Source organism: Canis aureus, chromosome 23 (assembly GCF_053574225.1).
Source record: "Canis aureus isolate CA01 chromosome 23, VMU_Caureus_v.1.0, whole genome shotgun sequence".
NCBI lineage: Eukaryota > Metazoa > Chordata > Mammalia > Carnivora > Canidae > Canis > Canis aureus.
The window spans coordinates 12167470-12179484 of NC_135633.1; the positions used below are offsets into that span (position 1 = coordinate 12167470).

Genomic DNA, 12015 nt, shown 5'->3' on the forward strand with positions numbered 1-12015 from the left:
TCCACTTATGCAAATTTTTAGAAAACAACATATAATCTGTGGTGACAGATCTTTGGTTGTCTGTGGATGAGGGACATGGGAAGGGAGGAACAAGGAAGGGTCTACAGAAGGGCATAGAACAGCTTTTGGAGTGATAGAGTCATCATCTTGAATATGGTAATGGTTTCATGCAGATAAATATGTCAAACTCCTCAAATTGTGTACTTTATATACAATTTGTTATATATCAAGAATATCTCAATAAAGCTGCAAAATAAACAAAAAAAGCTCTTACTATGGGAGGAGCAGAGATTGGATCTTGGCAAACAACTGGTAGTCTCTCCCATGGAGGGGAGAAGGGGTATTTAGATGCTGGTGTGGGTCTTGAGTCCTCCCTGGGGCTAACTGCCCTTTTGAACAGGTTTGGGGGTTGAGAGTAGGAGAGTCTCATGTCCCATCCTGCATTGAGCCCTGGGTGGCAGGAGCCTTGTTGGAGTTCCTGGGGCCCGTGAAGGAAGCATGGGAAAGATGTGGTCACAGAGGGGAGAGGGTAGTAGTCGCAGCCACAGGGCTTGAGAGAGCTGCTCCCAGTCTTCCTGACCCCAGTGGGACTAGAAGGGCAGGAAGATTTTTACGAACCCTTAATCTTAATTAAGAATTAAGAAACAGATGTCAAGATGAGAGGTGGTAGCAAGCTGCACTCTCAGCCCTCACTTCCCTGGGCTCCAGTTGCACGATATTTGGAGTTTGGGGTGGGTGGTCAGGGTGGGGGAATTGAAGGAGGAGGATCACCTTTGTTTTGCTCTTGTGTCAAGACTCTGAGCATTTGACTGGACACGTCTTCCTCTGAAGTAGAGAAGGCTCATATGTCCCAAATCTTTGCTCCTCCCATTGTGAGCAGACCTTCCTGCCATATCTTTGACTTATTAGAACCTGACCCAGAGCCTTAGAACTATCTAGCCAACCCACGGATTCCTAAGAAATACCAAATGGGCATTGTCCTAGGCTACTACATTTGGAGATATTGTATTAACACATAACAACTAATGAATAACAGTGACTAAACCTAACCACTCAGCTGTGAACAGTTATTTCAACCAACACTGTCCCCTATCTTGGCCCTTTCCTTAAGTTCTGGGGATCTTCTGGACAGTAGAAGCCAGAGAAGGCATGGCCCCACATGCACCGCTATCACTCTTCTCTGGGAGTCTAAGGGGGCAGCTGGCTCAGCATAAGCCACTGCAAAGGAAGCAGAGTCATGAAAAAGCAGGGAAGCAGCGAGGACGTGAATTCCACTCAGGGAAACGCACGACTTGATTACTACTCAACATTTGCGGTACCCAGATACTCTAATTAAGAAAAAGGTCAATAGGTTAAATAAGTAACTTAATCAGAAAATTATGCAAAGTGCCACAAGTCAAACGTATTACACAGCCCTTAAGATCGATACAGTATGCAAATCGATCGCCCTCGATCAGGGCAATTCAGCTACTGGAAGGTGGAAGTAGAGGAGGTTCAGGAAATGCAGCCTGAGCTGGAGAATGTGGGTACCTGGCACCCCGGAGTAGGGTGAGGAACCTGGTGACTAGTGAGGGGAGTGTAGTTTCTCATGTGGAGAATGGTGAGGGGCACAGGGCATAGAGTATGGTTTTGGAGATGCACAGACTTGGGCTGGAGTTCCAGCAGAGCTGTGTGGCCTTGGGCAAGCCACTTAGCCACTCCTCCGCACCCCAAGTTTCATACTAATACTGGCTTGTCAAGTTCTAGGAAGGTTAGATTATCAGCTCTGACCTTTGTATGTGTATGAGTAAGTCAGAGCGAGAGCATGAGAGTGAATGTGGGTTAGGGGTTTGTGGTCCTGTGCCCAGTGAGATTTCCTTCTTGTCTGCCACTTGCCTTCCTCTTGCCAAAGCCCTGCAGCCAGAACACTTGATCAGAGACCAGCAAAAGGCCTTTAAATGCATTTGAGGGGATCCCTGGGTGGCTCAGCGGTTTAGCGCCTGCCTTTGGCCCAGGGCGCAATCCTGGAGTCCCGGGATTGAGTCCCACGTTGGGTTTCCTGCATGGGGCCTGCTTCTCCCTTCTCCTGTGTCTCTCCCTCTCTCTCTCTCTATGTCGGTCATGAATAAATAAATAAATAAAATTAAAAAAAAAATAAGTAAATGCATTTGAGACAGGTTTTTCAGCAGAGGGTGATAGGCGGCATGTCTGGAAACATTTTTGGTGGTTATAATGGGTGGGGGTGGGGATGTGCTACTGACATCTAGTGGGTGGAAGCCAGGGATGTTTCCTAACCGTTCTAATACACAGGACAATCAATCCCCCATAGCAGAGAAGTATCCAGTCCCAAGTGTCTAGTGTGGAGGTTGAAAACCCTGACTTAGGAGGAGTGAATAGCTCATGAGAGAAAGCATGGGATGGCTGAATGATCCAGGGCATAATAGGCGGCAAGAGCCCTCTGTGGTGATCGGAGAACCTACTGACAATAACCTGTCAGAGCTTTGGAACATCTGACCAATTAGTCCTGGTCACTTGGCAGGGGCCCCTTCAGAGCCTGGGCCCATGAGAAGAAAAACAGACTCAGAGAGGATAGATTTGCTCAAAGCAGTCCTGCCAGCAGTGCTGCAGGGGTCGGCCACTAGATAGCTCTTCCAGGCCTGGGCTGGCCCTGGGGGTGGTGGTGGGGCAGCTGTGGGGAAGCTGCCCTGGTCTGGCATTCCCTTGCAGCCTGAAGGAATGTTGTAGAAATGGACCCTTATTTGGGCTTGTTTTTAATTCCCTAGGAGCTTTGGAGCTGCCTGGCTTTTCCCAGGCTTTCCTGCAGCTTGAGGGAGAGAAGTAGGACCTTGGGGACTGTCCCAGGCCTGGTGTGGAGAGAAGGGCACCCATCCCCCACCTACAGTATAGAGCTAGAGGTCCAAGCATTACTTTTGGTTTGCAGGAGGCCTGTGTTGCTGCTGGGGTCTCCGAGAAGAGATGTTTGCCCTAGAAGCCGCCTCGTGGCACCTAAGGTCCCTGAGGAGTACTCTTCTGTAGGGTGACTGACCTGGGGGTCCTAGCTGGGTCCTTGAGGGGACAAGGGCTGGAGGAGATCAGTTAAGGTCTGGAGAAAATTGCAGAAAGGGTGGTATTGGGCCATGAGACCTCTTCCCTTCATCCCCTTCCTCTTCTGATATCTAGTCATTTCAGGCTGCACACCTTTCTGGTTCTTTTTTTTTTTAATTGGAGTTCAGTTTGCCAACATATAGCATAACAACAGTGCTCATCCCATCAAGTGCCCCCCCTCAGAGCCTGTCACCCAATCAACCCCACCCCCCGCCCACCTCCCTTTCCACCACCCCTTGTTTGTTTCCCAGAGTAGGAGTCTCTCATGTTCTGTCTCCCTCTCTGATATTTCCCACTCATTTTTCTCCTTTCCCCTTTATTCCCTTTCACTATTTTTTATATTCCCCAAATGAATGAGACCATATAATGTTTGTCCTTCTCCTATTGACTTATTTCACTCCACATAATATCCTCCAGTTCTATCCACGACCTTTCTGGTTCTTAACTCATAGGCAGTTAGAGCTGCCACGGAGTCCTCTTCAGTGGTACAGTTACAGCTGGGGAAACTAAGGTCCACAAATGGTTAGGGTTTTGTCCACGGCCTTGGAGTGAGTCCACAGGCCAAAAATGGTGCCTAGGACTCCTGACTTGAGTCCAGTACCAGAGTGTGAGTCTCCCCACTGCCTCTGCTCACCCTTCTCATGAAAAGCAACCTTCCAGAAGGGACTCTGTGTTAGTTATCTACTGCATTGTAACAAATTATTCCCAAACCTCAGCAGCTTAAAACAATGAACATTTCTTATATAGTTCCTATGGGTCAGAAAACCAGGCAGGCAGAGCTTAGCTGGGTCCTCACAGGGATCAGGGTCTCTCACAAGGATGCTGTTGGCATGTCAGCTGGGATTGCAGTCATTTCAAGGCTCTATGGGGGCAAAAAATCTCTTCCAGCCTCACTCACATGGTGGTGACAGACCTTGCGTCCCCACTGGCTATTGGCCAGAGACCTCCTTGCCAAAACAGCTCTACACAGGAACTCACAACATGGTACCTCAGCAGGAGGGTGGAGAGAGAGCAAGTAAGAGGATGAACAAGGTAGAAATAGAATTTTTAAAACATTCATTCATTCATTCCATATGCTGTACTTTTCATCCCCTTAACTTATCTTACAACTGGAACTTTGTACCTCTTAATCCCCTTCACCTATTTGTCTATTTCCCCCTCCTCCTCCCCTCTGGTAACCACCAGTTTGTTCTCTGTATTTATGAGTCTGTTTGTTTTTATTTTATTGTTGTTTGTTCATTTGTTTCAGTTTTTAGATTTCACATATAACTGAAATTATGTGCTATTTGTCTTTTTCTCTATGACATATTTCACTTAACATACTACCTTCTAGGTCTATCCATGTTGTCATGGATGGCAAGATTTTATTCCTTTTTATGGCTGAGTAAGAGATGTAGGCCCAGATCTAGACCATTCTATTGTCTATATATACTACCTATTTTTTTTTATCCATTCATCTATCAGTGGCATTTACATTGCTTCTATACCTTGGCTACCATAAATAATATTGTAATAAACATAGGGGCGCATATATCTTTTTGAATTAGTGCTTTTGTTTTTTTCTGGTGAATACCCAGTAATGGAATTACTGGATCATTTGGTATTTCTATTTAAAATTTTTTGAGGAACCTCCATACTGTTTACCACAGTTACTTAGAATCTCTTCTTTTATAACCTATACTTAGAATGACATCTCATCACTTTTACCATATTTGTTAGAAGTGAGTCATGAGGTCCAATCAACACTAAGCGAGGAGTTACAAAAGGGTGTGATAACAGGAGGCAGGGATCACTGGAAGCCATTTGAGAATCTGCTTCCTGCACAGCTAATTGTTCATTTACTTTCAGACTCTTTGGGGAAATCCCAATAAGTATGATGATTTAAGTGGAGCTGGAGCTTGGGGTGGGATCCTCTTTTCTTGTCCATGCCCCAACCCCAGATCTAAAGCCTCACCTGAGATGAAGTCCAAGTTTCCAGTTGTACTACCTAGATTTTAAACTCATCAAAGAAAGGCCAGAGCATTTGGATATGGGTCAGAAATGTCAGGTCCCTACTCTTAGTTCACAAATGTTCTTATCTGTAAAACCACGTTGGAGGATTTCTGATGAAGCATTCTTTTATGTTGAAACTTTCTCTCACTCTAAGGACAGAAACTCCCATGTTCCTGCCTTCCCTTAACCTTTCCTGGAATGCCACACCTAGAAGATGGCTGCGTATCAGGGAAGGGTTATTGCATTTCCAAATGAGTCTGGAGGGAAGGAGGGGTCATTGTGGTATGAAGGTACTGGAAGCTGGGCCTAGATCTCTATAAACATGACACCCACCCAGGCAGCTGCCCTAAGTGGCCTAGCAATGGTGCCTGGGCTCCCTAGAGGTCAGGGAGGGACCCAGGCAGAGAAAAGTGAGAAGCTGCATGCTCAAGAGGGCATGCCCTTCAGAGGATAGAAGGCTTTCTTCCCCCCCAGAGCATGAGCCATATCCCAGATTTGCTTCTTTGTCTCTGCCTGGCTTCCCCTGCCATTGCCTAGTCTTGGCATTTCTTGCCCCATCTCCTTACCCACACCTTGTGCTCAGCCCTTTCTCAGCACCCCAGCCGCCGACACCAGCCCTTGGGACCACAGCTAGTGCCTTAGCTGTGGAGGATAATGGTGTCTTGGGGAGCATGTGGGCCTGGGCTACCACATTCAGGCTAGAACCCCCTGCTTGCTGGTCTGAGGGCAGGGAGGAGGCAGTAAAGGCGCTGCAAGCATCTCAAATTCATTTCTAATTCACTTTCCTTCTGAAGTGGTTTTGAGGAAGCGCGATATCTGAAAAGGCAGCTAATGTAGGCCCTGTAAATAGTACATCCAAGGGCTGTAATGGAGGGAGAGAGAGAGAGAGCAAAAGATGGATTAAGTGCCCACCTTGGGCTTGGAAAAAAAATCCTTTTGATCTCGCAGCACTGCACAATGCCCTATTACCTTGTTGGCTTGCATCAGCCAGAGAGAGGATGTTTCTTATTGTGATTGCTACAAATTGGCACCTGTTTCCCGGAGAGTAGCTTTCTCCTGAATTAAGTAGAGCGCCCGGCTCCATCCCAGGTGATAAGGACCTCCTATTAGTGGGTAATGTCAGCCGAGCCACCTCTAGTCCGCCTTTGCCTGCCTTGAGGAACCCTGGCTAGCTACACTCTCTGAGTGCTGCCTCATAGGCCCAGGGCGGCTGGGGGCACCTCTGCAGGAGCTTCATCTTTCCTAGCCCAGCCATGTGCTCATCTCTTCCCCCAGATCTTTCTAGTGGCTACAGTGGGCCACACAGAGCTACTTGGAAGTATAGTGCTGACCTTCGAATTCATCGTCTTTCTCCAAACTTGGCCTTCCTAGATTCTCCCTTGTATTTAATTATTTAATTAATTCAGCAAATATTTACTGAGCACCTACTACGTTCCAGGCACTCTGATGGGTGCTGGAGATACAGCAGTGAATGAGACAGCTCTGCCCTCACAAGGCCTATGGAGTAAAGTAAGGATCCTTATGATTACATTGGCCTCATCAAGATAATCCAGGATAATCTCCCTCTTTTTTTTTTATTTTTATTTATTTATGATAGTCACAGAGAGAGAAAGAGAGAGAGGCAGAGACACAGGCAGAGGGAGAAGCAGGCTCCATGCACCAGGAGCCCGACGTGGGATTCGATCCCGGGTCTCCAGGATCGCGCCCTGGGCCAAAGGCAGGCGCCAAACCGCTGCGCCACCCAGGGATCCCATAATCTCCCTCTTTTAAGATTAGCTGACTAGTAACCTTAATTCCATCTGTAACCTTATATCTCCTCTGCCATATAACCTAACAAGCTCACAGGTACAGGGATGAGGATGTGGGCATCTTGGGTATAGGAGATGATACTTTGTCCTACCTCTGAACTGGTCTCCCTGCCTTTACACTTGTCCCCCTATAATCCAGATTTTAAATAGTAGGCAAAGGGATCTTTTTTTTATTTTTTAAATTTTTGTTATTTGTATATGGTTAACACACACTGTTCTGTTACAGTTGTACTTTTCAGGGATTGAACATCTCTATATGTTATGCTGTGCTCACCACAAGTGTAGCATCTGTACCATATGGTGCTATTACACTATCATTGACTATATTCCCTATTCTGTGCCTTTTATCCTTGTGACATATTCATTCCATAACTTGAAGCCTGTACTTCCCACTTCCCACTTCCCTGTACCCATTTGCCCATCCTTCCAACCTCCTTCCAGCCACCAGTTTGTTCTCTGTATTTGAAGGTCTGATTCTGCTTTTTGTTTGTGGTTTATTAATTTCCTTTGTTTTTTTAAATTCCACATATAAGTAAAATGAGATGGTATTTGTCATCCTTAGTCTGACTTTTTTCACAGTATGATACCCTCTAGGTCCATGTTGTTGTAAATGGCTTTTTAAATGGCTATGTAATATTCCAGTGTGTATGTGTTTGTTTATACAAATACCCCATCTCTTCTTTCTCCATTTATCTATTGACGAACCCTTAGGTTGGCTATTGTAAATAATTGGCTATTGTAAATAATGCTACAATAAAGGAGGTGAGAACATACAGTGAGGGAAAGATATTCTCTTCAATAAATGGTGCCGGGGAAATGACAGCCACATTTACAAGAATGACATTGGACCACTTTCAAATACCGTATACAAAAATAAACTCAAAAATGGGTGGGAGACATAAAGATAAGACCTCAAACCATAAAAATTCTGGAAGACAGTACAGGCAATAATTTCTTTGACATGGACCATAGCAACATTTTTCTAGATATGTCTCCTAAGACAAAGGATATAAAGGCAAAAATAAACTATTGTACTGACTTCTCTGTACATAAATATAAAAAGCTTTTGCACAGCAAAAGAAACCATCAACAAAGCAAAAAGACAACGTAATGAATGGGGAGAAAATACTTGCAAATGACATATCTGATAAAGGATTAATATCCAAACTGTAATAAGGATTTGTAAACTCAATACCAAAAAAATTCTATTGATAAAAAGGTGGAGGACCCCCAATAGACACTTTTTAAAAGAAGACCTACAGATGGCCAACAGACACATGAAAAGATGCTCAACATTGCTTACCGTCAGGGAAATGCAAATCAAAACTATAGTGAGGTATCACTTCATACCTGTCAGAATGGCTAGAATAAAAAAGGTAAATAACAGGTGTTGGCGAGAATGTACAGAGGGATCTTTTAAAAACATGAATCAGGTAATATCATTTTCTTGCCTAAAACCCTCTTGTTCTTAGAACAAGTTCAGAATTCATTACCTCCACCTGCAGGGCCTTGCAGGCTCCAGCCCTCTGCCCTTTTCCAAGCCTCACCTGCCACCGGGCACCCTGCAGGGCCTGAGCTCCTGGGAGTGACATGATACAGGATTCTTTCTGTATCCTCCTGTATTCTTTCTGGTTCCTCCTCTGTCATGTTTTAAGTTCTCAGCTTAAATATTTTGAGAATAGGTTCCCCTTACCTGTGGCTTAAGTGGGCACATCACAACTCTGATCATGGTCTGTAATTATTATGTGTTGGCCTGTGGAGGCTATGATGGCAGAAGCCTGACTTCTTTGTGTTCTGCTCAGGCTCCTGGCCCTGGGGCCTGGCACACAGTAGGATCCCAATGAATGTTTATTGATGAGTGAATAATGATACTCGCCATATATTACTGAGTGGACAAAAGCACTATGCCAAAGAATATGTGTAGTTCATAAGTGAGAAAAAAGCCCTATATGTGTGAAAGCCCCATATGTTTGCGCAACCAGAAGACTTCAGGAAGAACCAAATTTATTGCAGGGATGACCTCTAGGAGGGGAAGCTGATGGGGATACAGAGAGAAATGACTTCCCCTTTTTTTTTTTTTTACTTCATACACTTGTTTAAAATATACTTTGTTATAAGTGCATCTAAACTATCTTTAAAGGGGAAAAGAGGGCAGCCCTGGTGGCTCAGTGGTTTAGTGCCGCCTTGAGCCCAGGGCGTGATCCTGGAGATCTTGGATCAAGTCCCACGTCAGGCTCCCTGCATGGAGCCTGCTTCTCCCTCTGCGTCTCTCATGAATAAATAAAATCTTTTTTAAAAAATAATAAAAAAATAAAGGGGAAAAAAGTAAAAGTAAAAAAACAAAAAAAATTTCTTGTAATAAATATGATCAAATGCCAGAGAAAGTAGACAAAAAATATATTTTTTAAAAATTATATCTCCTAAATGCCTCCCAGGGCTGTCCTCTGTCTCTCAGCATTGCTCCTGTGTCCCCCATGACTGGCTGTGATCTGCCCTGAGCAGACTCCAGGGGATCTGTGAAGGATGGGTCTTCAGTCAGATCTGAGCATTCTACCTCCTATATCACAGCCCTGGTGTCGCCCTATCTGCAGAACACAGGCTGAGACCCTGAGCCTAGTAGAGAGAGAGAGTGTGTGTGTGTGTGTGTGTGTGTGTGTGTGTGTGTGTGTGTTAAGGGGTTGTGGCTCATTGGTCCTGGAGAGTCTGGCCTGACTTTCCAGCCCTGTTTCTCATGTCCTTCTTACACTCTACAAGTAAGAACCCAGAGCCAGGGCCCTCTGCCATTTTGCCTTTTTAGGTCTTTGTAGCTGCTTTGCTTTCCACTGGCAATACTCTTCATGTTTACCTGGTAAATGACTATGCATCCTTTACTACCTGGATCTGCTGTGGAACTTTCCATTCTGTACTTCCTGACTTATTCCTCTCCCCCAGCAGTGTTGGTCTCTCTCTTCCTGGGAAGCTCCTAGAAAGGATAGGAGAAATGTTCAGGGAAAAGCCTATGGCTCCACACTGCCCACTACTTGGTTCCAAATCTCAGCTTTACTACCTACCAGCTGTGACTTTGGGCAAGGGACTTAAACTGTCTGAGCCTCAGTGTCTGCATCTGTGACGTGAGTGATGACACTCACACAGTAGTGGTGCTTTTAAATGCAGGGACCTATCTGAAGCTCTCTTTTCAGGGCCCAGTACCTGCAAGGGGCTCAGCAAACAGTAGGCCTAAGGAGCATGTGGCACAATATGTCAGGACATGCAGTGGGATGTCTTGGAGGGCAAAGAAGCTTTTCAGAGGAAGCAGTGTCTGTGCTGAGTTCTAAAGGAAAAGGAGATGGCTCCAGCTGGTGGGTGGTACCAGGAGCATCAACCACACACAATGGGAGTCCAGAAAAGTGGAGTCATGGAGGAGAGAACGTGCCCAGTGGCCCAGAGGACTAAAGCCCCAGGCATCAGGCCAGTTCCCCGCTGGAGGGATGTGGGGGCTCGCAGCCTTTGTGCTACTTCAGTCCAAGCTGTTTGGGGTTTGGCGTGAACATACAATAGTGCCTGAAGAGGTGGCTGCAATTTTCCCCTTGAGCTCTCAGATGTCTTGAAATTGGTCTGAATAATTTTTTCCCCTCAAATTGTTCAAAACGTTCTGTTTCTGGCCCAAGTGCCTGGGTTTCCTGTTGCCTCATGGAAAGGGTCCTGGGGCAAATTTGGAGGTCTTGGGGAACTTAGTGAGTCAGGGCACCCTCATCCACGTGCCCTGCTTCTCTGCCAAGCCAGCACCCCAGGGGCTGGAGGGGCTGGTGGCCGATGGGTTCTAGCAGGCTGAGCTCTGAGGCCCCACACTCAGGCTGCGGCCAGCGCCTGTGGGCAGGCTGGGCTGCAGGCCAGTGAGGGCCAGCAGGAGCTGCCGGGAGCCTAGCCAGCTGAAGCCTGATACCTGGCTCCTGGCTCCATGGGTAGCTGCCCAAGAGGGTGGGATGGAGGCGTGGGCCTTCTCAGGCGGCCCGGCCTGGGGGCGGCTCTGCGGCTCTGTTTGTGTTGGCTCTAGTGGAGCAAAAGTGAGGAGCTGCCGATAGCATCCCAGAGCCCAGGCAGCCTCCAGAGAGATAGGGCTCGTGCTTCCCCAGCATGGGTGGGCATGCCGGCACACACTCGGCGGCATGCACTCTCACACACACACCATTCATCCATTAGCCCCCTTCCCAAACAGGCTTTGAAACAAACTCAGATGTGGACGTTCCCCTGAAGGAGAAGGTGGTAAGGAAGGGTTGTGTGTGAGCAGTAGATGTCCTAGGCCAGGGGACGTCACTAGGATTGTGACATCTGGGGTGGGCTGCAGGGATGTGGGAGCTGGCAGGCAAGAAGCTTTGGAGGGTGGGAATGCTCTGAGTATAGAAAAGTCCTTTCACAGTCCCAGCCAGCGTGTACCTCCCAGCGCTCTGTAGGTCTTCACTCAGAACTCTGCTGCCCGGTGACAGCCAGGCCACTGGCTTGCATGGCACAGCTCTGGGGCAGCGCTCACCCTGAGTGCCATGGAATAACGTCACTAAGAGTAAAGATGCTATTTTCATACAGTGGGGTCTAAACACACCCCCTGTGCGCAACAAAGTGACACAGAGAGCCCTGGGGACACACAAAAGGCTGCTGTGGGGAAGGGGAGACTAGCTCCTCCCCCCCCCCCCCCCCCCAGAACATGGGGCTTTTATGCCATCCTGCAGGCGAAATTCAGGAAGTCAGGAATGTGTGTTCTTGTTTATTGTGCAGAAGAAAGGGGGAGGGTGGGGAGAGGGATCTTGTCCGTTGAAGCTGATAACCAGTGGATAGTACTGAGTTCTCTCCAGGGTGACTCGTCCATGGTGGCTTGTCTCTTCCTGAGAACCTGCCGCCTTCCTTTTCCTCCTTAGACCAAACACACCCAGGCCTCTGATTCAGGCCTGCCTTCTGCCTCGCAAGCACAGAAACCATCTCTGGCTAATTTGGTTAAAATGGTGATTTATTAAAGGATATTGGGAACTAACAGAATCCGGAGCCTGGAGGCCTACCAGCCAGAAAGAACACCCAAATCACTTTGTAGAACTGATGGATCTGGAGAGAGCCCTGTGGCTGTTGCTGCAAGGTGCTGATCCTACAGTGAACACTACGTCCA

At 46.9% G+C, this 12015-nt stretch overlaps 1 long non-coding RNA gene across 3 annotated transcripts in view; it reads left to right on the top strand.

Annotated features, from left to right (window-relative positions):
- Positions 1-12015, top strand: part of LOC144294607 (uncharacterized) — a 141878-nt gene that overhangs the window by 7762 nt on the left and 122101 nt on the right. The gene's annotated exons all lie outside the window — the stretch shown is intronic.